General features: G+C 45.4%; 2 long non-coding RNA genes across 2 annotated transcripts; both read left to right on the top strand.

Annotated features, from left to right (window-relative positions):
• The first annotated feature begins 1,454 nt into the window (after positions 1 to 1,454).
• LOC127346545 (uncharacterized) lies at positions 1,455 to 2,223 on the top strand. The gene is made up of 2 exons (XR_007879569.2): positions 1,455 to 1,871; positions 2,006 to 2,223. It is a non-coding gene; the product is annotated as an uncharacterized lncRNA (long non-coding RNA).
• Positions 2,224 to 11,220: 8,997 nt separating this feature from the next.
• LOC139831060 (uncharacterized) lies at positions 11,221 to 12,488 on the top strand. Its single transcript, XR_011745296.1, has 3 exons — positions 11,221 to 11,353; positions 11,456 to 11,566; positions 11,684 to 12,488. It is a non-coding gene; the product is annotated as an uncharacterized lncRNA (long non-coding RNA).
• The last annotated feature ends 13,707 nt before the right edge of the window (positions 12,489 to 26,195 follow it).

A 26,195-nucleotide genomic window follows, 5' to 3' on the forward strand; every position in this document is an offset into this window, starting at 1 on the left:
ACCTGCGCGGGCCCCTCCTGGCTCTCGGTGGCGCACCCTTCGCCGGCGCCCGCGGCAACAATCGATACGGAGAACTCCTCCGATCTGGAACCGCATGGGTAAATAACCGCCAACTACGAAACACGAGCGATTTGTTTTCGTATCTATCCCGACTACAAGATCAGATGGATGCAGCCTCCTCCCCTGAATCCCGACTCACGATAGATCTGTTTCTCTCTCCCGAGGTTCGCGTTTGGTCTCGGGAGCTTCAAGTCGTCGCCAAAGGAGGCCTAGGACGTCGTCTTGGACTCTTGGTTGAACTCGAGCGCGGGCTGCGTGGCGCGATGGCTCGCCGGAGCTCGTGCAGCTGGGCGGAGGGAAACGAGCACGGCCGGCCACCAGGGCGTCTGACAAAGAATCAGAGAGTGGAAAATAGGCGATGGCGGCATGAACTACAGTGGCGCGAGGGCCATCTCTCCACGATCAGATCTCCCGGCGTTTCTTCCACCACAGACGCGGAGGAGCACTACCGCGCCTAGGCCGCCCGACATACTTCAGAGCCATGGCGAGGTCCACTCAGGGGCCGCATCTTGTAGCCAGCATGCGGGGAAGCACTCTGCTCTGCTCGGCCCTTCTCCCCACCGACAGTCGAAGCGGCCGACGATGCCCTCCGCCGTTGCCGGCACAAGGCGGTGTAGCGGAGGTGAACAGTGGAAGACACTCTGACGCGGGTACACCGATGGCTAAAGTACTGGACCAATCTCTCGAAATAAGCTTCTGCCTCATCACAAACCGTGTGACATGAAACCTTCGGTTTCACAGTCATCCATGACCTTCGCCTTCGAGATGGGCCGGCGCTGTCGTGGCTGGCTTCCCGTGGACGTGCAACAAACACAGGCGTAGACTTGGGTACTATTTACATTGGATACATGATTTAAAAAGAAGATTAAATGCAGTAAATTCAGAATCACATACAGAGGCATAATTCGATTCCGTTCCACGCAGGGACCAAACTAGGCGCGAACAAAATGCCAGCAAGTTAATACAGACCATCAGGTTCACTGGCAAATAAGTTGTTTGCTCTAATGATTTACATTGGATAGAAGTCTCAGATTCTGATGTGCTTTGTTGCAAAACAGAGTCGTAACTGTTCAGAGCGTTTGCAAAACAAAGTTGCAGATCTTCAATAGCCTCCCATGAAGACGCTTTCCGTGCTCACCTTGTCATAATCATTACTAGGGGTACTGTTGCTGCTTATTTGCAAGTTACGTATATGTCAAAGAGTATATGTTTTGTTTCTTTGATCCTATCAAACTTCCCGTAGAAGCTTCTTTCTGATGCTTGTTTATGGTTTTTAAAATTACTTCTAAGTTTTATGAAGCAAACCCGAGCACTGAATTTTTGTGTATCACTTAGTTTACTCCATGATACGAATGTTCACTGGTGGAAAAACAGGCTTCGGGTGAGCCCCATAAGTCGCGATGCTGCAGGATCCGCGACAAATGGTACCTTTAGTCGCGGTTCGGGAGGAGAACCGCGACCAAAGGCCTGGGCCCAGGGCGCTCGGTGGCCAGCCGGTGCACGTGGGGGGTCTTTAGTCGCGGTTGGCCAGGCCAACCGCGACTAAAGGTGCCCGAAGGCCTTTAGTCGCGGTTGGCCAGGCCAACCGGGACTAAAGCCCCTCCCCTATATATACCCATCCAGCAGCCAACACTTAGCCATTTGGTGCCATTCTCTTCACAAGCTTCACAAGTGGGTGTTAGGTTTGATTTTGGTTCCTCTTATGCACATAAGGTGTTTGATGAAATGCCCCAAGAGCATGAAACAAACATGATATGAAGTGTTGGAGCCACACTTGAGCTTTCTCATTTATTTTTTCCTCCTCGATCGCGGTTAGCAACTTGAACCTTTGATGTGTCGTTGATAAAATGTGCATTAGTTCATTGTTTAATTTATATTGTTTGTAGCTAGTTAGTTTAACAAATGCATGATGGTTAATTATATATTTTATATTATAATAATGCAGATGAATCGACAATGGATGTACGGTAACCGACTCTCCGGCGAGTTCAGTGCGGGTTTGAAAGATTTCCTCGTAGTGGCTAATGCGAACAAGCAGGAGGGTTTTGTTATCTGTCCATGTGTTAAATGTAAGAATCAGAAGGGTTACTCTTCCTCAAGAGATGTTCACATGCACCTGCTTCGGCACGGATTCATGCCAAGCTATAATTGTTGGACCAAGCATGGAGAAAGAGGGGTTATAATGGAAGAAGATGAAGAAGGGGATGATTTCATCGATGAAAGCTATCTTGCTCATTTCGGTGATACTTTCATGGAGGATGCTGAAGGTGAAGGGGACGATGAAGGGGAAGGTGAAGAAGAGGCACGTGATGATCCCGTTGATGATCTTGGTCGGACCATTGCTGATGCACGGAGACGCTGCGAAACTGAAAAAGAGAGGGAGAATTTGGATCGCATGTTAGAGGATCACAGGAAGGCGCTGTACCCCGGATGCGATGATGGTCTGAAAAAGCTGGGCTGCACACTGGATTTGCTGAGATGGAAGGCACAGGCAGGTGTAGCTGACTCGGCATTTGAAAACTTGCTGAAAATGTTGAAGAATATGTTTCCAAAGAATAACGAGTTGCCCGCCACTACGTACGAAGCAAAGAAGGTTGTCTGCCCTCTAGGTTTAGAGGTTACGAAGATACATGCATGCATCAACGACCGCATCCTCTACCGCGGTGAATACGAGAATTTGAATGAATGCCCGGTATGCACTGCATTGCGTTATAAGATCGGAGGCGATGACCCTGGTGACGATGTTGAGGGCCGAAACCCAGGAAGAGGGTTCCCGCCAAGGTGATGTGGTATGCTCCTATAATACCACGGTTGAAACGTCTGTTCGGGAACAAAGAGCATGCCAAGTTGTTGCGATGGCACAAAGAGGACCGTAAGTCGGACGGGGAGTTGAGACACCCGCAGATGGAACGCAATGGAGAAAGATCGACAGAGAGTTCAAAGATTTTGCAGGCGACGCAAGGAACATAAGATTTGGTCTAAGTACGGATGGCATGAATCCTTTTGGCGAGCAGAGCTCCAGCCATAGTACTGGCCCGTGACTCTATGCATCTACAACCTTCCTCCTTGGTTGTGCATGAAGCGGAAGTTCATTATGATGCCGTGCTCATCCAAGGTCCGAAGCAACCCGGCAACGACATCGATGTGTACCTAAGGCCATTAGTTGATGAACTTTTACAGCTGTGGGGCAGACCTGGTGTCCGTGTGTGGGATGAGCACAAAGAAGAGGAATTTGACCTACGAGCGTTGCTTTTCGTAACCATCAACGATTGGCCTGCTCTTAGTAACCTTTCGGGATTTGTCAAATAAGGGATACAATGCATGCACGCACCGCTTACATGAGGCCGAAAGTGTACATTTGCCAAATTGTAAGAAGAACGTGTACCTTGGGCATCGTCGATTTCTTCCGAAAGGTCATCCAAGAAGAAAGAAAGGCAAGCATTACAACGGCAAGGCAGATCACCGGCCGAAGCCTGCGGAACACACCGGTACCGAGGTATTTGATATGGTCAAGGGTTTGAAAGTCATCTTTGGAAAGGGTCTGGCGGACAATCGGTTCCGAAGGGAGCTGACGGGCACGTAGCCATGTGGAAGAAGAAATCTATATTCGGGAGCTAGAATATTGGAAAGTCCTAGAAGTCCGCTCTGCAATCGACGTGATGCACGTTACGAAGAATATTTGCGTGAACATCCTAAGCTTCTTGGGCGTGTATGGGAAGTCAAATGATACAAAGGAAGCACGGCAGGACCAGCAAAGTTTGAAAGACCCCGATGACCACGCATCCGGAACGGTTTCAAGGTCGTGCCAGCTACGCTACGACCAAAGAAGAGAAGGTCATCTTTTTTGAATGCCTGAGCGGTATGAAGGTCCCGTCAGGATTCTCGTCCAATATAAAGGGAATAATAAACATGGCGGAGAAAAAGTTCCAAAACCTGAAGTCTCACGACCGCCACGTGATTATGACGCAATTGCTTCCGATTGCTTTGAGGGGCTCCGCCGGAAAATGTTCGAGTAGCCATTGTGAAGCTATGTGCATTCCTCAATGCAATCTCTCGAGAAGGTAATCAATCCAGAAGTTCTACCACGGTTACGAACGATGTGATCCAATGTCTTGTCAGTTTCGAGTTGGTGTTCCCGCCATCCTTCTTCAATATTATGACGCACCTCCTGGTTCACCTAGTCGATGAGATTTCCATTCTCGGTCCTGTATTTCTACACAATATGTTCCCCTTCGAGAGGTTCATGGGAGTATTAAAGAAATATGTTCGTAACCGTGCTAGGCCAGAAGGAAGCATCGCCAAGGGCTATGGAAATGAGGAGGTAATTGAGTTTTGTGTTGACTTTGTTCCTGACCTTAAGCCGATTGGTCTTCCTCAATCGCGGCACGAGGGGAGACTAAGTGGAAAAGGCACGATCGGAAGGAAATCAATGATATGTATGGACGGCCATTCTCTCGAAGCACACCACACGGTTCGACCAACTCCAGCTTGGTTGCTCCGTACTTTGAGAAACACAAGAATATTTTACGCTCGGACAACCCTGGGAAGCCCGAATCCTGGATTAGGAAGGCCCACATGGAGACTTTCGGCAGTTGGTTGAGAAAACATTTAATGAGTGACAATAAGGTTGTAGATCAGCTGTACATGTTGGCCAAGACACCATCTTCGACTATAACGACTTTCCAAGGGTACGAGATAAATGGGAATACATTTTACACGATCGCCCAAGATAAAAAGAGCACCAACCAAAACAGTGGTGTCCGCTTTGATGCAGCAACCGAGAATGGGCAAAAGGTCACATATTATGGTTACATAGAGGAGATATGGGAACTTGACTATGGACCCTCCTTTAGGGTCCCTTTGTTCCGGTGCAAATGGTTCAAGCTAACAGGAGGTGGGGTAAAGGTGGACCAGCAATACGGAATGACAATGGTGGATTTCAACAATCTTGGTTATCTTGACGAACCATTCGTCCTAGCGAAAGATGTCGCTCAGGGTTTTCTATGTGAAGGACATGAGTAGCAAACCGAGGAAACGGAAAGATAAGAAAACGATCGGTACATCGTTCGATGATCCAAAGCGCCACATTGTTCTTTCGGGGAAAAGAAACATCGTGGGAGTGGAGGACAAGACAGACATGTCGAAGATTATAATATGTTTGCTGAAATTCCGCCCTTCCACGTGTACACCGACCCAAGCCTTAAGTTAACTGATGAGGATGCTCCATGGAGACGGCAGAGTCGTAAGCAAGCCGGGACACATGGGTATCAATGCTGGGGAATAATTTATTGTACCAAACTTTGTAGAATGAATCTTGTGAATTATATTACCCGTGATGTGTTTGGTGTCCATTTTCGAATGATTCAATTGACTCGAGATAGCACTGATGATACATGAAATTTGGAGTGACTAAGTCATACTCCTGCATACATGAAATTTGGAGTGACTAAGTCATACTCCTGCATACAGGAAATTTGGAGTGACTAAGTCATACTCCTACATACTTGAAATTTGGAGTGATTTAGTCATACTCACCTAGGCGTATAATATGCATACTCGTAGTCTTCATAGCCGCCGCCATTGTACCGGTAGTCGTCGCCTTCTAAGTTGCCGGCGTCGTCGTCGCTTCTTGTCGTCGGCGTCGTCGGGCGGCGCTCGTGGCTCGAAGCGAGGGTAGCGCGGGCGGGGGATATCGCAGGAAGTGATTTAGTCCATGAAGCTATGCATAGTCCGGCCGTACCACCATAGCCGACGGCCGGCCACGTGGAAGTTTCCGGGAGGCGGACCGTCCTCCTCATACCCGGCGAGCGCCCTCTCACGCCGATTGATGAAGAAGGCGTCCCAAGTATGCTGGTTATCGGGATGCTGGCGGGGATTCATCCGCTGCTCCGGCGTGAGGTCGAGGTAGTAGTGGTTCGTGATGGCCGCCGGCGCGCGGTACTCGAGGACGGGAGGGACCGGCACGCCGCCGGCGCTTAGGCTCCGGCCAGCGGGGACGCGGTAGCCGGAGGGCAAGGGTAGTTCGAGGCGCAAAGCTCCTCCACTGCTGGTAGGTTAGAGTGGGTGCGGTGGAAGCCATGAGAGAGTGATGAGAGATTGTAGAGATGTGATCTTTGGCCAAAGCCGGGCTACCTATATGTAGTGACAAATGGCGGGAAAAATGGGAGCGGGAAGACAGGAGGCGGGAAGAAAGAGGCGGGGAGAAAGTGGCGGGAAGAAATTGGCGGGAAAAAATTGGCGGGAAGAAAGAGGCCGGAAGAAATTGGCGGGAAACAATTGGTGGGAAGAAAGAGGCGGGAAGACAGGGAAGAAATGGCGGGAAGACGAGGAGGGAAGAGGGGGTCGGCGGAAAGAGGCGGGAAGAGGGGGCCAACGAACTTTTGAATTGAATTAGTTTTATTTTTTTGAATTTTTGATAATTTGTATTTTTAAGATTTTTGAATTGAATTAGTTTTATTTTTTTGATTTTTTTGATATATTATTTGTATTTTTAAGAATTTGAATTGAATTAGTTTATTTTTTCTGATTTTTTTGATATATTATTTGTATTTTTAAGAATTTGAATTGAATAAGTTTTATTTTTCTGATTTTTTTGATATATTATTTGTATTTTTAACATTTAGAAATGAATTAGTTTTATTTTCCTGAATTTTTGGATATATTATTTGTATTTTTAACATTTATAAATGAATTAGTTTTATTTTCCTGAATTTTTTGATATATTACTTGTATTTTTAAGATTTTTAAATGAATTAGTTTTATTTTCCTGAATTTTTTCATATATTATTTGTATTTTTAACATTTAGAAATGAATTAGTTTTAATTTTCTGAATTTTTTGATATATTATTTGTATTTTTAAGATTTTTAAATGAATTAGTTTTAATTTTCTGAATTTATTGATATATTATATGTATTTTTCAGATTTTGAAATGAAAACTAATTTGAAAAATAGCCTTTGGTCGCGGTTGGGGTCACCAACCGCGACTAAAGGTTATTTTTCCGCGGAAACGAAAACCGGCGAAAATACCCTTTGGTCGCGGTTGGGGTCACCAACCGCGACTAAAGGTACCTTTAGTCGCGGTTGGTGACCCCAACCGCGACCAAAGGCCCTACCCTATTTAAACTCGCGCGGCGGTTCACACTTCATCTCCTCGCAGACGACGCCGCCGATCGAGCTTCCTCGCAGACGACGACGCCGTCGGCTGCTCCTCTCCTCCGCCTTCCTCCGCCGACGACGCCGTCGACGAACCGCCGCCGACGAACCGCCACCTCCGCCGGCCGCCGCCGCCGTAAGTCGTCGCCGCCGGCCGTGCACGCACAACGAGACGCCGCGGCCGCGCGCCGCGCGCGCACGAGACCGCGCCGTCCGCCTCCGCCGTAGGCCCGCGCGCGGAGCTCGCCGCCGTTCGGCCGTGGGCGCGCCGGCGCCCTCACCACGCACAGCCCGCCGCCGGTGTCCCTCTCGCGCACGCACGGCGCGCGCGCGCTTTGCTCTCTCTGTGAGGAGAGAGATCGAAGGGGCCGCCGGGGCTTTTTTTTTTCTTTTTTTAGTTTTTTGCTTGTTAATTTTGAAAGAAAAAATAACTAAAAAAAACTAAAATTTGACTAAAAAGAAACTCAAATTTGACTTAACAAAAAAAACTACAGTTAACAAAAAAAACATAACTAAAATTTGAGTTTAATTTTAACTTATTACAATAAGTTTAAACTTAATACAATAAGTTTAATTTTGAGCTAGCCAACGAAACGAAACGAAACGAAACGCATTCCGCCTCTCGGGCCTCTCTCTTCCCGAAAAATCGTAATCAAAATCCGCGCGCGTGCCCACCCGGTTGGCGGTTGCCTTCTCTGTTTGCCCAACCGGTTCACGTCGCCCTTCCCCCCCTCGCCACGGCACTTGTCCGATGAATCCGCACGTCTCCGGCCCGCTCCCTTCCGTTTATTCTCCTTCTTCTTTCTTATAAAAAAAATGAAAGGAAAACGCATGCACGAGTTTCTTTTTCGCCCTGTTGGCCCATCGTCTTGATTCGGCCATCCATCCACCGCGACACCCTCTCCCACCCCTTCCTCGCCCCCTCCTTTTGCCACCGCCCTTTCGCCACCGCCACCACCCCTTCTTCACTTAATTAATTTGTTTTGACTACATGTTTTCAGGACTGACATATGGCGGACGATAGAGCTGACCCGATTCTGGACAACTATGATCCGGACGCTGAAGACCATATGTTCGGCATCATAAAAGGCGATATTCCATATGTGCCGACCGGAGAAGAAGAAGATGATATCTCTTCTTATCTGAACCTTGAGTGTGAAGATGAAGGGCGCCGTCGACAAGCGAGATGATGCCGAAGAAACGTCGATAAACGACGATCTTCGCTTGGAAGTAGCAACCACCTCCGGCGCCGAGGTATATATATATATGTACATATTGAGCGTCTGATTTGAATAAATGTGTGTGTACTAACGCGCGCGACTCTCTTTCTTATTTTAGCCCTCGGCCGGATCGTCGAAAAAATCGAGTACGTCGTCAAAGCGTGGCGCAACCAAGACGATGAAAGCAGGAGAAACATGCACCATCGATGTTGTCGATGAAGCAACCGGCAGGCCGCTGGAGCCCAGCAAGAACGCCACCAAGTTTGTCAGCCAATGCGGAGCCGTTGTTAGAGACAACGTCTCGATCACCCGCCAGAGTGGAATGAGCCAAAGAAGGCACGTGTTGGTTTCACTTTTGTCGATAAGAGAGAAAAAGATTGCTTCAACAAGCTTATGGAACATTTCGTTCTACCTCCGGAATACCGCAAATACGATGAGGAGGGTAACAAGATTGCGGAAAACAAGGAGAGGCGCAAGCTAGTCAAACGATTCGCTCTTTCTAGGATGGCCAACGCATTAGGAAATACAAGCAAAATCTAGCCCATGACTTTGTCAACCAGGGCAAGACTCCGGATTTCATAGGACAATATGAGAAGCGCAACATGATTGGCCAGAATTTGTGAAGCAAAAGAAATCGGGCAGTTCCTTGAACTATCGAGAAAAAATAAGGAAAATGCGGCCAAGAAGGAGTACAATCATAAAATGGGGCCAGGAGGGTATCGCTTTTGGCAGCCTAAGTGGGAGAAGATGGAGAACGAGCCGAGGGCGCGAGGAATCCGTCCAGGTACGGAGGGATGGGACCCAAGGGCCAAAAGCTGGTGGTACGGGCATGGGGGATCGCTGAACCCGGAGACGGGGAGTGTGTTTATCGGGGCAAAATAATTACACCCACCCAAAAGCTTATTGAGGCAATGAGGGAGGCTCAAGAGGGGAGGATCGGGTTCAACGGAGAGAACGACGCCCGACAAAAGCCCTCGGGAATCCTGAACACGGAGGACGTATACGAGGCATGGGGCCCATTCCGTGGAAAATAGGGTTCCGGAACGATGACCCGTACGGTTCTGAAGCCGTAAGAGAAAGATGGATCGGGATGCAGATGTTGTGGCGAAGTTGGTAACTGAAATGGATGTGATGAAGAAAACCGTGAGTGTACTAGTCGCCGAAAGAGATGCAGCTCGGGCGCAGCATGCTGAAGATCATCCAATGGATCTCGGAAGCCAGCAGAGAAGAAGCAGCGTGGCTTCCACGGAGGCCTCACCGGCTGGTGCACCGACGATAGAAATTACTGCACCGGAGCCTCGGTGGTCGAAATTACTGCACCGGAGCCTCCTCGCTACCCCGTGGACGATATAAAGGAGATGAAAGCATGTCATCTGTATTATCCTATCGGGAACATGTCCAGGAAGGTCGCCATCGGCCGTGCTTTACCCCCTGCAGCACTCCACCACAACAACCCCAGTCATGATGGCTCTGCTCGTGGGTCGGGGGCGGAGCTAGTCCAAGGGTTTGAGAACCTGGACATTGACATTGCTACACCCGAAGGGGTGAAAAGACTTGGAGATGTCAAGCGCCGGTTCATTCTATGGCGAAGAAATTTATCAAGTTTCCAGGCGAGGCGCCAACAAGTCCACCCCCGTACGGTGGTGGTGGTGGCGGTGGCGGTGACGGTGGCGGTGGCGGTGGCGGTGACGGTGGCGGTGGCGGTGACGGTGGCGGTGGTGCTTCACCTAATACACCTCATTCACGTCAGCCCACGCCGCCGCCCCCGGTCCTCGTCCGGCGGGTGATCGGACACCGGTACCGCCCCCAATCCACCTCCGGCGAAGAAGCGAAGCAGTCTGGGTTATTAACCCGGACCCTTACGTACCTAAGAAAACAAAGGTACCGGAGGTATCACTGAAGCCTCTCCCCACGAGGCCTTGGGAAAGTAGTGCCGAGGAAGTCGAGGCGGGCGCGGCTGCTGATTTAGAGAAATGGAAGGCGAGCGTCAAGAGGAAAATAGAGGGCGAGCCCAAGCCGGTATATTCGACAAGGAAAAGCGATGGGCTAAGTCATTTTTGAACACACCGTCCCAAGCCGCGAAGAATCTGCCTGACGACTATTTACGTGAACTTCGTAGGCAAGCACTCGCGTTCAAGAACAGGAAAGAGTTGGCGGAGAAGAAAGCCGTGAAGGACGAGGCCGAGTCAAAATTAGAAAGGGGGAAAGAAGTTGCCCAGCTCGGGGAACAAAGTAAACAATCGATCGCCCCGCTCATAGTGCAAGCCGCCGATCCGGATGCCCCGATATCATAGCAGGCTGCGGCAAAGACATGGATTGACTGTAACGAGTGCCAGAGAACAAGCGGCCGAGTTAGGTATCACTCTTCGTGCACTGCTAGGCCTTGATGAGGCGCCAATGAAGGACGTAGTATTTACATATGTGAAGAATGGCCCTCTCGTCGAGCCTGCGCAGGAAGGGGATCTACCTCGACAAATGCTAGGTCTGCTAAATTGGTACAAGGGTTACATAAAACATAAAAACGCCAAAGACTATATCTATGCGGAAGTTAGATATGAGCATCACTTCAAACATTACTGGGTACAAATTCCTCTGAGTGAATTGTTCCAGCTGTTCAATCTGCGCGACCTCGACAAATCTATCATCGGTTGCTACGTTACGTAAGTGATTTATTAATTTCTACCCCATCTCGTTCATTGCCTCGCACTTGTCCTAACTATCTTGTTGTGTACGCTATTATGCGAGAATGAAGAAGCGGGAAATGCGAATAAGGAACATCCATGATGTTGGGTTCATTGACCCACACATCGTTAATTCACATGTGTTAGAACACCACCCCGCCGACGTGGAGGATGACCTGTGGCGGTTTATTAGAAAACAGCAACAGAAAAGTGATATTCTATTTCCTTACCATTTTGGGTGAGTGTTTCTGTCTTGAGCACATTCTCTTTTGTTTACTCCATGCATGGTATGTGGCTAATCGATGAGTTATGCATGACTGTGCATGTATCGTGTCCGCAGGTTCCACTGGATTCTTATGGTAATTAAAGTTCAGACCTCCTCAGTTCTCGTCCACGACTCTCTGAATATGGATCCGGCGCTTTGGGGCGACATGAGAAAAATGTTGCAAAAGTAATTATTTTCATTCATTTGCGCTCTATATCGATCGGCCTATTTCGTTCATCATTTCCTAATATCAAGTAACTAATTAATAACTCTCTTGCTTATTTAATTTTCTTTGCCTCGTAGGGTTTGGAGACGGTTCGTAGATACCAAGGTCGGTGAATTCAAAAAAGAGCTATCTTTTAAAATGGCAGTGCGGACGACTGGGGATACTCAGCCACCGGGGACCAATCTATGTGGATACTATGTTTGTGAGAGGATCCGGAGATACTGCAATGAGCGGGACCAGACGTGTGAGAACAACATCCTGAGGAATAACCTCCGGAAGACGCTTAGTCCAGAAGCTCGCTTCCGACCACTTCAAGAGGAACTAGCTGGATGGTTGGCGAGGGAAGTCATCGATCCTAGAGGAGAACACTATTACGATGACGTAGAACTTTATATGCACCAGAATTTGTAACTAACTTGTTCAAAATTGTATATGGTCATCCGATATTGAATATATATTGTATATGGTGATCCGATATTGAATATATATTGTATATTCCTCTTGAATTCTTTTTGGTTCTAATTTCAAATTTGTTTGAAATTGTACATTCATATGCATGTATGTATACAGTACCGTAGAATATGTGAAACTCCTTCAAAATTAAAACCCAAAAGAAATAAAACAATACAAATTAAAAAGAAACCAGATTTAGGGGGAGGGGGGCTAAAACCCTAAACCCTGCGGAGGCCTTTAGTCGCGGTTGGCCAGAAGAACCGCGACTAAAGGTCCTCCGCCCTGGCGCTCGCCGGCGGCCCACGTGGACGGGCCTTTAGTCGCGGTTCGTAAGGAACCGCGACTAAAGGGGGGGGCCTTTAGTCGCGCTGCTTTGGTCGCGGTTGGGCCACCGCGACTAATGGCAGTTGCCAACCGCGACCAAAGCCCTTTTTTCCACCAGTGGTTTCATTAGTTAGCTTCCCAGCTAAGATTGGAATTGGCATAAGTGCTCCTCGGTTTGTTGTGTGCATTTTATGATCTTTCGCTAGGTGGTTACTACGAGAATATTGAGTAGATATATGAATGCAGTTGAATGACCTGAAGTATTGCTCTGTTAGTACCACATTTGCCGCGCATTTATATTTTCTTTGTGTTTCCTGAACTGGGAACCATGACAAGTGAATTTGAGGAAGGGGGAGGGGAAGGCAACGCCTGAGCGTAGAAGGAAGAAGGGGAGAAAATGGCAGTGCCAACGAGCAAGAAATGGGGGCGGAGTCGGGGGCAGGCGAGCATGGATAAGGGTGGAGCCTTGCGCTGGTGTAACTGTAGAACATGGAGGTGGCGCTATTGTAAGTGGAGAACGCAGAGTCGACATTAGTGCAAGTGGAGAACACGGAGGCAACACGGGGTTCAAAGGGGTGGTGCAATAGGGAAAATCTGTTTGTTTTTTTTTGAACAGTGGAGCACCCCTGAAGGGGCCAGAACCTTTTCATTCGGGAGTACAAAACTATTATGAAGGACCCCATAAAATTCATTGGATCCCTAGCATTTGTAGAAAAGACCCTACTGAAAAATCTAGGAAAGCAATCAAGTCCTTTCTCTTCCCCTCTGTGGAGCTCGGAGATCAGCTCGCTGCAGCCATGGCTGGAGACGGGGACAGAACCACTTGTCTCCGGTCTGACTAAGCCCTCAACTATGGCTGAAGTTTGCAATCACCAACTATGGTTTCTTATGCACCTTTATTTGTGATTACCTTATACTTGTTTCAAGTTGAGTTATATGAGGAAGTTGTTTACTAGAATGTCTTGTGTGAATGAATATGATGCTTCTTGTCCGTATTTTATTTATCGACTCTTCACTCCATAAACATGTGGTCCTGTTTATCGAGTTCGATTTCGCTTGGGGACAAGCGAAGTCTAAGCTTGGGGGGAGTTGATACGTCCAATTTGCATCACTATTTTATATCATAATTTGCTGTTATTCATTGATATATTTCATATTTGGACATAATACTTATGTTATTTCATCTATTTTGCATGTTTCATGATTATTGGAGGATCGAGCACCGGAGCCAGGATTCTGCTAGAAAAAGCGCCGTCAGAATGCAATATTTCGGAAGATCAACAGTTGACGGAAATTATACGAAAAACCTTATTTTTCCAGAAGATGAAGTGAGCCAGAAGGCGGAGCTGAGGGGACCCGAGGTGGGCCCACCCCATAGGCCGGCGCGGCCCAAGGCCTGGCCGCGCCGCCCTATGAGGAGGGGGCCCACAGCCCCCTCTCGCCTCCTTTTCTTCGCGTACGCCTTCGTCCCGATGACCTAAGCTCCAGAGGATACCTCGCGAAGAGTTACAGCCGCCTCTGCGGGGCGGAGAACACCAGAGAGAAAAGAGCTCTCCGGCGGGCTGAGATCCGCCGGGGAAATTCCCTCCCGGAGGGGGAAATCGACGCCATCGTCACCGCCATCAAGTTGGACATCATCTCCATCACCATCATCATCATCTTCACCATCATCACCGCCGTCTCCACCGCTGCACATCGTCACCGATGTAGCAATTTGGGTTTGATCTTGTTTGTTTGATAGGGGAAACTCTCCCGGTGTTGATTTCTACTTGTTATTGATGCTATTGAGTGAAACCGTTGAACCAAGGTTTATGTTCAGATTGTTATTCATCATCATATCACCTCTGATCATGTTCCATATGATGTCTCGTGAGTAGTTCGTTTAGTTCTTGAGGACATGGGTGAAGTCTAAATGTTAGTAGTGAAGTATGGTTGAGTAATATTCAATGTTATGATATTTAAGTTGTGGTGTTATTCTTCTAGTGGTGTCGTGTGAACGTCGACTACACGACACTTCACCTTTATGGGCCTAGGGGAATGCATCTTGTACTCGTTTGCCAATTGCAGGGTTGCCGGAGTGACAGAAACCTAAGCCCCCGTTGGTATATCGATGCAGGAGGGATAGCAGGATCTCGGAGTTTAAGGTTGTGGTTAGATTTATCTTAATTACTTTCTTGTAGTTGCGGATGCTTGCAAGGGGTATAATCACAAGTATGTATTAGTCCTAGGAAGGGCGGTACATTAGCACAGGTTCACCCACACAACACTTATCAAAACAATGAAGATTAATTAGCCGTATGTAGCGAAAGCACAAGACTAAAACCCCGTGTGTCCTCGAGAACGTTTGGTCATTATAAGTAAACAAATCGGCTTGTCCTTTGTGCTAAAAAGGATTGGGCCACTCGCTGCAATTGTTACTCTCGCACTTTACTTACTCGTACTTTATTCAACTGCTACATCAAAACCCCCTGAATACTTGTCTGTGAGCATTTACAGTGAATCCTTCATCGAAACTGCTTGTCAACACCTTCTGCTCCTCGTTGGGATCGACATTCTTACTTATCGAAGATACTACGATACACCCCCTATACTTGTGGGTCATCAAGACTATTTTCTGGCGCCGTTGCCGGGGAGTGAAGCGCTATTGGTAAGTGGAATTGGTAAGGGAAACTTCTACTGTTTGTGCTAATTTTATTTCTGCCTGCTGCCATAATTCAGTATGGAGAGATCTTCTCTTGAGTTTTTATTTGGAAAATCTGCTACTACTGCAAAGGTAGTGGATGAGGCGCCAGGTGAGGAAGAGATACCATACAAAATACCTATGAAAATTATTGAACGTGTAGTCGATAACCGTTATACAGGGGATGGAACTGTCCACCCTGGAGATCATTTACTGTTCTTGCATGAATTATGCGGTTTATTCAAGTGTGCAGGTATTGCTATGGATGAAGTGAGGAAGAAACTATTCTCTATATCGCTGTCTGGTAAAGCGGCGCATTGGTATAAATTACTGGATAATGGGGATTCTCTTGAATGGAATGATATTGTGCCCCGGTTTTATTCTAAGTTCTATCCTCCAAGTGAAATTCACAAGGATCGGAACCGCATATATAATTTCTGGCCTCATGATGGAGAGAGTATTGCCCAAGCGTGGGGGAGATTGAAGTCTTTAATGCTCAAATGCCCCATTCATGAGCTTCCTGGTAATGTTATTATTGATAATTTCTATGCAAGACTTTCTTTTGAAGACAAGACCTTGCTGGATACTTCTTGTTCTGGATCATTCACGCGCAACAAAGAAGAGTTTAAAAGGGACCTTCTTAATCGGATCCAGGAAAATACTGAAGGATGGGAGAACGACAAAGATAGAGAATCAGGTATAAATTATGATTATAAATGCATTGAAGCTTTTATGGTTACTGATAAATTTCGTAATATGAGTGCTACTTATGGTCTTGATTCTCAAGTTGCTGCAAATCTTTATAAAGCTTTTGCCTCTCATTATGAATTGCCTAAGAAGAATTTTGATAAGTATCATGAACCGTATAAAGATAAAATTGATTCATCTATTAATAAATGTGTTGTAGTTGAAACTGTTGATCATGTTATTCCTGAAGCTTATATTGAAAAAACTCCTTTCCCTGCTAAAATGAAAGAGTACTCTGTTATAAATAGTGCGGTTCATAAAAGTGAAAAGAAACCTATGGAACCTGAAGAACAAATAAAAGTTGAACCTGCTGTTGCAATAGTTAAAGATCTTGTGACTGAAAATGTGGAGGATGGTCATATTATTTTCTGAGAAGATGCTTCTAATATTGTTTCACATCCTAATAAGTCCAAGCAAGCTAGTGTTCCTATGCTATCTGTTAGAATTGGAGATCATTGTTATTATGGTTTATGTGATATTGGTGCAAGTATTAGTGCTATTCCTTATGAGCTTTACACGGAGATTATGCACGAAATTGGTTCTTGTGAACTTGAAGATATTGATGTGGTTATTCGGCTGGCTAATAGAGAAACTATTTCTCCAATTGGTATTGTTCGAGATGTGGAAGTTCTATGCGGTAAGATTAAATATCCTGCTGACTTTTTGGTACTTGGTTCTGCTGCTAGTAAATATTGTCCTATCATTTTTGGTAGACCTTTTCTAAATACATGTGGAGCCATTATAGATTGCAAGAAAGAGAAAATTTTGACTAAATTTGCTGGTGAATCTTATGAGTTTAACTTCTCTAAATTTACCAAAACTCCTTATAAAGCTGATTTGCCTAATAATGATTTTAAAGTTGAACAGTGTGCATCTATTGTTCTTGCTCCTAATAATCCCTTGCAGCAACATTTGGAGAATAGTGAGAGTGAAGTTTTTAGGGAAGAAAGAGATGAGCTTGATGAAAATTTTCTTCACCAACCTATTCTTAAGCATGATTTACCGGTGGAAGATCTGGGTACAACATCGCCACCAAAGGAAGATCCTGTCTTTGATTTAAAACCATTGCCCGATAATCTTAAATATGCTCATATTGATGATAATAAAATATATCATGTTATTATTAGTTCTAAGCTTACAGAGTTTGAAGAAGAAAGGTTATTGGAAATATTGAAGAAGCACCGAGGTGCTATTGGCTACACTCTTGATGACTTGAAGGGGATTTCTCCCTCTATTTGCCAACACGCCATTAATATGGAAGATGATGCGAAGCCTGTTGTTGAACCTCAGCGTCGTCTAATTCCTAAGATGAAGGATGTGTTTTGCAGAGATGTGAAGAAACTAACCTTGTTCTTAATTGGGAGAAATGCCACTTTATGGTTAATGAAGGAATTGTATTGGGACATAAAATTTCCGAGAGAGGTATTGAAGTCGATAGAGCTAAAGTTGAAGCAATTGAGAAGATGCCCTATCCTAGGGATGTTAAAGGTATTCGTAGTGTTCTTGGTCATGCTGGGTTTTATAGGAGGTTTATTAAAGATTTCTCCAAGATTTCAAAGCCTCTTACTAATCTTCTTCAAAAAGATGTACCTTTCGTTTTTGATGATGATTGTAAGGAAGCTTTTGAAACTCTAAAGAAAGCCTTAACAACTGCTCCTATAGTTGAACCTCCTGATTGGAACTTACCATTTGAAATTATGTGTGATGCTAGTGATTTTGTTGTAGGCGCTGTTCTTGGACAGCGAGTAAATAAAAAATTGAATGTTATTCATTATGCTAGTAAAACTCTTGATGCTGCTCAAAGAAATTATGCTACTACTGAAAAGGAATTGTTAGCTGTAGTCTTTGCTTGTGATAAGTTTAGATCTTATATTGTTGATTCAAAAGTTACTATACATACTGATCATGCTGCAATCAGATACCTTATGCAAAAGAAAGATGCTAAGCCAAGGCTTATTAGATGGGTACTTCTGTTGCAAGAATTTGATTTACATATTGTAGATAGGAAAGGTGCTGATAATCCTGTTGCTGATAATTTGTCTAGATTGGAAAATATTGCTTATGATCCTGTTCCTGTTAATGTGTGGTGACCCTGCATACCACTGCATGTTGTAGTATGCCAGTCGTGATATAACATTCACGAAGTACCATTTCGCAAATATTACATCCCTCAGAGTAGTACAACAGAACATACCAGGTCCATAACTCATTCATTTAATATTACAATAATCATACATATATCGTCTCGGAGCTCCTCTTGGGTCCTAAGAGGGATACTCCTGGGTTCGAGGCGAACCCAACATAGCTTACAATATAGATGTCTCATTAAGTTGTACATTTATTCTCTCGAGCAGCTAAATCCTAAGAGTTCGGGCTGCTCGGCTACTACTACTACTACTACTTGATGTTTCTAAGCTTGGTCTCCTCCGGAAGCCTCCCCGGATCCGTAGACGATGAGATAGTCTACGCCTTCGATACCTCCAGAGAGGTCTGGTTCTTCATAGCCGATGATCTCGGCTCCTTCATTATTGTCGTAGTCCTCCTCCAGATGATTCAGACAATCTAAGCAAGGGATTTAAGATTGGGATGAGTACGAGCGTACTCAACAAGTTCATTATAGATAAGAGGTGTTTAATGCACTAGCTACGATATTAGACCAGAAAGTCTAATACCAATGCAAGTTTTGATAAACATTTCTTCAAGAGATTGCTTTTATTTCCAAGAGCTATGTCCGTCAGCCTTCACCGGTTTACTAGAACTTCATGGAGCTCCTTTCCGGCCGCGTTCGCAGTTCCTCCTCCCGGAACAGGGAGTGACAGGTCACAGTTCTTTACACTCTGCAGAGGTGTGTTGCTTTACCCATAAGAGATCTTAACCTTGGTGCCAACCGGGCAGCTTTCCTGTCCACACTTCCTTTTGTGTGAGGCCCGGTATAAGGTCTAGCCAATCATGTTCCTCCGCTACCTCGAACACCCACCCTTTGTTGCATACCCCGACCCTGGGTCCACGCCGGTCCCATTATTCCCGTAGATTTCAGGGTGGACCCCGACCACGACGACAGTGCTCAGCTCTACCATACACTCCTACGCCGGTAGCTGCAACCCAGCATAGACCGCATTACCGTGGGGAATTAGAATGGGATCCCCACCCTCCGGTTGTTCCGCAAGACACAACTGCTACGGTAAGCATTGCATTACCGTGGGGAATTAGAATGGGATCCCCACCCTCCGGTTGTTCCGCCAGATACAACTGCTACGGTAAGCGCATCCGTTGATGAACGAGAGGTGGAAACACTTTTGACTACTCCGTCCCACTCCGGATCTTATGGTTAACACGGGTATTATGGCACAAGAATCACTGGCGACATTTGTTGTTTAATCCTAGATGGATATACACCCTTGCAATGGAACCTCCACCATATCAACACAATCCATGGTTCCATTGCCAACCACATAGTCATATTCATAGTTATGAAAATAGTGGTTTTGGTTTTTATGCAATAGTGATAACCATAGTACTTTGCAAGTAATTTGATAGAAATACTCAAATGACATGAGCAAGTGATGAACTTGCCTGAACACTGCAAAGTTTTGCAGTTGGAAGGTGTGGACTGACCCTTGTCCTCTGTCTCTGAAAAATAGCATCATTGTCCGATAAGGGCAATGGTTAAAGAAGCAGTTATGCATGATTCCAGTTTTAGGGTTTGTTCCCCCCTTCCGATGTCGTTGTTATTTCATGTGAGAGGTTAATACTAAGAACAACTTGGAGATTCTCTATTTAGGGTAAATACAACCTTGAAATATTGTCAAGGTGTTTTTAAAGTCCAATTGCATTAATGGACTTATTTTCATTATTGAAAATAATATGTGTGATTTAAATTATTATTTAAATCATCAAATTAAGACTTATTCTTAATTATCTCCAAAAATTCTCTTTGATATTTTATTTGGATAGAGAATTTTATGCTGATTGATTTTCATATTTTTAATTATTTTTTTAGTGCTCTTATCAATTTTCTATTGAATTTTAAAGTTACTGGTTTTTAATTGAATTGTGAAAAGTCACAATTGCCCCTGGGCCCACCTGTCAGTGGAGCCTAGTGGGTTGGGTTAGACCAGCTCGGGTCCAACCGACCCGAGCGGTCGCTCGCTCACTCACCACCTCGCGCCGCTCGACCTAACCCTAATTCCCTTTCTCTCTCTGGCGACCTGCGTCGACCTCACCGTCGCCGGCCGATTCCGGCGGTCTCCGGCCGCCTTGGCCCTCACCATGGGGCGCAATCGAACCGCCAGATGCTGGTGATCCCTTCCATCCGCGTCGATCTGGAGCTGACGCCGCTCCCGCTCGTCCTCGACCCTCTTCGCCATGGCTAGGGTTGCGGGATCCGCGTGATCCCGCGGCTCCCCAAGCTCCTGGCGTGATGGCGCCGCCGTGGCTGTGCTGCCATGATGGGGTGGTGCTGTGGCGCCACCATGGCCTGGCTTGGCCTGGCGCCGCCGCGTTGTGGCGTGTGCCGCCATGGCCGCCATGGTCGTCTGCCTGCTCGACCCCGGTACGTTCGCCATCTCTCCCTCTCTCTCGTGTGCTTGTTCTCCTTCCTCCTTCCTTAGCTCTGGTCACAGCCTCTCCTCCTCATGGAGTGGCTAGCCGTGCTTATGCTGCTCTGTGGCCGTGCTTACTGCTGCTGCGCTGCTGCTGTGCTGCGTGTGCTGTTGATGCTGATGTGCTGCTTGTGCTGCTCTGCAAGATTGCTAAGCTATGTGCCTGTGAAAGCTTGCTTTACTTGCTAGAATTTCTTCCCTGTGCCTCTGTTCTTGTTTCTATGCTTGCCTGGCACTCATGTGTATTCATATATGCTTCAATGGCTTAATTGCAGTATGCAATTCTTGCAAATTTGCAAGTGCCTGAGCTTCTGTGGCTAGTTCTTGTGCTCAAATTCATGCGCATGCTCATCTGAGCATTGTTGTTGGCTTACTGGTATGATTCAGTGATGAGCACTAAGTGCTTTACTTGTTTATCATGATCCAGTGGTTCATCCAACCTTGGATGTGCGTCTGGATACAATCATATGATTATCCATTTGGTTATCTGTGAAGCAACTGTGGATTATGTGTGGCTATTTAATTATCTGGTACTATGCTTTGCTGATCAGTGATGCTCTAATATGTATTGGCATGCTATAGCAAGCCCTGATGATCATCTGATCATTTCTGGTTTGTGAATTAGTGGATGCCCCTCTCTGTGACTCACTGATGCTCATTCAGTGCTATTTGTGCTTCCTACAGACTTAGTCTGGGTGTGCTGGTGCTTGTCCAAGCATCAGTGACTGTGTGCAATGATCCCTTGGATCATCTGCAAGACCCTGTGCATCAGTAGCTTATCTGTTTCATTTATCTGCTTAATTTGCCTTGTTATTTGGATAAATGATGTGAACTGTGATACAGTGATGATCATATCACTTGATGTGCTTGGGCTAGAGGGATGCCAACAATTGTTGGGGACCTTAGCCCACTCTGAACCCACTTGGGTGATGATGCATGTGTAAGGCTTAACTGCTTGGATTGGTTGTGTGGTTGAGGTAACCCTGACAGTAATTCCTTGCTGTTAGGGTGGCTCCCACCAGTGTTGGCTTACTGTGGCTCACTTGATGCTCTCTGGTTGATCCTTTTATTGGATTGCCAGTAACTTTTGATGTTGAAATCAAATAGACAATGATTTGTCTATGTCTAATGGCTTAGCTGGCTATAGGTGCTAAGTATGTAGCTAGGCTAGCTTTGTTGTCATCTCTTGCTGGATTTCTTCAGCTATGCATTGATTTTTCATGACTGCTGTTCCCATAAGATGATTTACTTGTGGCCTTACTACCTTTGCTTGCACCATATGGCTTAGTAGCCAGATGATGACACAATTTGGGTATCACACCCTTTTGCTTGTGTGTGATTGGTGCATATGCTTATTTATGAACAAAACCATCTGGTTTGTTCATGATGCTTGGTATACCTCACTCCAGCTCCAAGGATTTCAGTTGATGTAGAGGTTTTGCTTCTAGTGGTTTGTTTAGCTTGCCCTGCTCCTCCTTGTGAGCTTGATGCCTCTTGGTTATGTGTTGTGGTGGTGAAAATGTGTTGAACAGCAGTGGCTGTTCAAGCTGTTCTTGTGTTCTTGTGTTCTTGTGACTTACTCTGTGAAGCTGCTGTCGACGGAATGATCTAGGGTTTACTGTGGCAAGTTTTATATGCTTCTGGCTTTGCCCTGTTGGTCGACAACACTACCTGGTTGCTATGGTGACTCCCCCTGGCCTGATGTGTTGTTACACATGTAGCAAGCCTTGTATGCTGCCTGTGTGTGTGTGGCTTGGGACTTGAGCTGGTGGAATGGATCAGCTCGGCAGCTTGGTCATATCCACACTATGTAATATTTGCTAACCTGCCAAGTGGCTTTGCCACTTGGCTTAATGATCTGGTTGTTGTGTGTGTGTGCAGGGATCAAGAAGATGCTCAAGATGAACTCAAGATCATCTTGATCAAAGAATTCATGAAGATCACAATGTAGTTTAGGTCATTTAAATACCTTGTAATTTTCCTTTTTTTTCTATTTCATCAATTCATGTAATGTGTTGTAACTTCATAATTCATTTCTGGATATTGTAATTGACATTGTATCTTGTGTGATTATCAATAAAGCTCCCATTTTCCTTAATGAGCTTTACATAATTGTTGTATTATTTTAATTCTTGACTTATAATAATTGTTGAATAAATTATCTCAAATTTGAATTATGTGATGATCATTTGATGTTTGAATTTGAATTTCAAATTCAAATTTGGTTTGAATTCATTCAAACAACTTAACTTGTAAATCAATCATGCAACTTATGATTTCAATGCAATTCCACTTCTCTCTTCTCAAAACCCTAATTTAGACAAGTAGGAACAAGTTCATCGCACTCTCGAAACCCTAACCCTGTAGGATGTCGAGAGAGAAACCTGTCCCCCTTCGATGCAGTTTTGTTTTAAAAACGCGAAATTTCCCCGGAATTTACAATGCAATGCACATCCCTTTCTAAAATCTACCCCTCGATCGTCTCTAAACCTGGGACATTACAGCCTTTCCCCCTTAAAGAAAACTTCGTCCCGAAGTTGTGGTTGTAATACCTGAAGAGTTCGGGGTATGTTTTCCTCAGGTCTTCCTCCTTTTCCCAGGTGGCTTCCCTCTCGGGATGATGCTTCCATTGTATCTTGCAATACTTTATAGCTCGATTCCTGAGTTGTTTCTAGTTTTCCTCGAGAATCTTCGCTGGCTTCTCGATGTATGTCAAATATGGTTGTAACTCAAGCTCTTCATGTGATACTGGCTCATCTGGGGTCTTTAAACACTTTCTGAGTTGTGACACATGGAATACGTTGTGAACCTGAGATAACCTTCCCGGTAGTTCCAATTCAAAGGCTAACCCTCGGTTTTGACTCAAAATCTTGAAAGGTCCGATGTACCTAGGGCTTAGCTTTCCTTTTACTCCAAACCTCTGAAGTCCTTTCATCGGGCTCACCTTAAGATATACCATGTCTCCAACTCGTGGCTCCCATGTTCTCCTCTTTTGATCGGCATAACTCTTCTGTCGGCTCTGGGCTATCTTGAGCCTATCTCTGATAATGTCAATGATTTGTTGCTTTTCCTTGACATAATCAGGGTTGAACTCTTTGCTTGCTCCGGCTTCATACCAACATATCGGTGATCTACACTTCCTTCCATACAGAGCTTCGAACGGTGCCATCTTGATGCTGCTTTGATAGCTATTATTGTATGAAAACCCTGCTAGTGGTAAGTGCTCCTCCCATGATCCTCCCAAGTCTAGGGCACAAGCCCTAAGCATATCCTCTAGAATCTGGTTAGTTCTTTCCATTTGTCCACCTGTCTGAGGATGATAGGCGGTACTATAGTCCAACTTGGATCCTAAAGCTTCGTGTAGTTGCTTCCAAAATGCTGACGTGAACACGGATCCTCGATTCGATACGATCTTCTTGGGCACTCCATGTTTACTCACGATCTCTTTGATGTAAAGATCGATGAGTTTCTCTCCTTTATCCTGCTGGTTTACCACTAAGAAGTGTGCACTCTTAGTCAACCGGTCCACGATTACCCATATCATGTCCTTCTTTTTATTGGTCATGGGTAGTCCGGTGATGAAATCCATTCCTATCTCCTCCCATTTCCATTCTGGAATAGGTAAAGGTTGTAACTTCCCTGCCGGACTCTGGTGTTCAGCCTTCACTCTTTGGCAGGTGTGGCATTCCGCCACGTATTGAGCTATTTCTCTCTTCATGTTGTTCCACCAGAATAGCTCCTTTAGATCCATGTACATCTTTGTACTACCCGGATGAATGGAATATGGTGTTTGATGGGCTTCCCGGAGTATTACTTCCTTAATCTCAGCAATATCCGGGACACAAATTCTCTTCTGGAACCATAATGATCCCGATTCTCCGCGGTGAAATTCTGATAGTCTTCCTTCATCTATTCTTCTCATCTCCTCCACGATGAATGGATCGTCCAACTGACCCATCATTATCTCATTCTTTAGGTTGACATTTAGCTCATCGGCTACTTGCAAAGCCGATAGTCCTTCATGAGCTTCCTTCTCCCAAAGTTGTATTTGGGCTTGGCTTATTTCCTTCCTCAACTCCGGTGATATTTCTTGTTCCACTCCGCCAGTGCTCTTCCTACTTAAGGCATCTGCTACAACATTGGCCTTTCCTGGGGTATAATTGATTGTCAAATCATAATCCTTGATCAGTTCAAGCCATCTTTTCTGCCTCATATTGAGCTCCTTCTGAGTGAAGAAGTATTTGAGACTTTTATGATCCGTATAGAGCTCACACTTGGCTCCATAGAGAAAATGTCTCCAAGTTTTGAGTGCAAATACAACTGCTGCTAATTCCAAGTCATGTGTTGGATAGTTTACTTCATGAGGTCTGAGTTGCCTCGATCCATAAGATATCACTTTCCGATCTTGCATGAGTACGCAGCCCAATCCGTGCTTGGATGCGTCACAATACACGGTGTAATCCTTGCCCACTTCCGGAACTGCTAACACCGGTGCCGTGGTGAGTTTCTCTTTCAGAGTTTGAAAACTCTTCTCACACTCCTCTGACCACACAAATGGTGTGTTCTTTCTTAACAGCTTCGTCATTGGTCCTGCTATCTTGGAAAATCCTTCAATGAATCTCCGATAGTATCCTGCCATTCCTAAAAATCCTCGGATTTCCTTGACAGTCTTGGGTGCTTCCCATTCTAGAACTGCTGCTACCTTGCTCGGGTTCACAGCTATTCCCTCTTTACTAATGACATGACCAAGAAATTCCACTTGATCTAGCCAAAATTCACACTTGCTAAACTTGGCATAGAGTTGATGTTCCCTTAGTGTTTGCAACACTAACCTCAGATGTTCAGCATGTTCGGCTTTGTCTTTGGAATAGATCAAGATATCATCAATAAATACGATGACAAACTTGTCTAGATATGGCATGAAAATCTTATTCATGAGATTCATGAAAATTGCTGGGGCATTAGTTAATCCAAAAGGCACTACAAGGTATTCATGATGTCCATACCTTGAGACAAAGGCAGTTTTCGGAATGTCTTCCTTCTTGATCTTTATCTGGTGATAACCGGATCTTAGATCAATTTTGGAAAAGACTCCCACGCCTCTAACTTGATCGAATAGATCTTGTATTCTTGGAAGTGGATACTTGTTCTTGATTGTGACGTTGTCCAAATTCCTGTAGTCTCCGCACATCCTTCTTCCTCCATCTCTTTTATCCACGAATATCACAGGTTATCCCCATGGTGAAACACTTTCTTGTATAAATCCTTTCTGTTCCAAGTCATCCAATTGCTCCTTAAGTTCTTTCAATTCCTTAGGCCCCATCTTATATGGTGCTTTAGCAATCGGAGCTGTTCCTGGAATTAGGTCGATAGTGAATTCTATCTCCCTATCTGGTGGCATACCTGGTAATTCCGCCGGAAACACATCCTGGAATTCATTCACTACAGGTATATCCTCTAACTTCACCTCCTTCATGCTGTTCAACTGTATCTCCACTTCAATCTGTGTATGTTTGTCGCCTTGGTAGATCATTCTACTTCCATCGGGGCTTTTCAAAGATACCGTCTTATTCACACAGTCGATCAATGCTCCATTAGCTTCTAACCAGTTCATACCAAGAATGACATCAATGTCCTTCATCGGTAAAATGAACAGGTCCGCGTCAAACGCGCACTTGTTGATCATGATGACTTGTTTTTGTTTAGTATGGGTTACTACTATCGTTCCCCCCGCAGAAAGTATGGTTATGGGTGTATCTAACTTAGTGCAGCTAATCCCATGTT

Source organism: Lolium perenne, chromosome 5 (assembly GCF_019359855.2).
Source record: "Lolium perenne isolate Kyuss_39 chromosome 5, Kyuss_2.0, whole genome shotgun sequence".
NCBI lineage: Eukaryota > Viridiplantae > Streptophyta > Magnoliopsida > Poales > Poaceae > Lolium > Lolium perenne.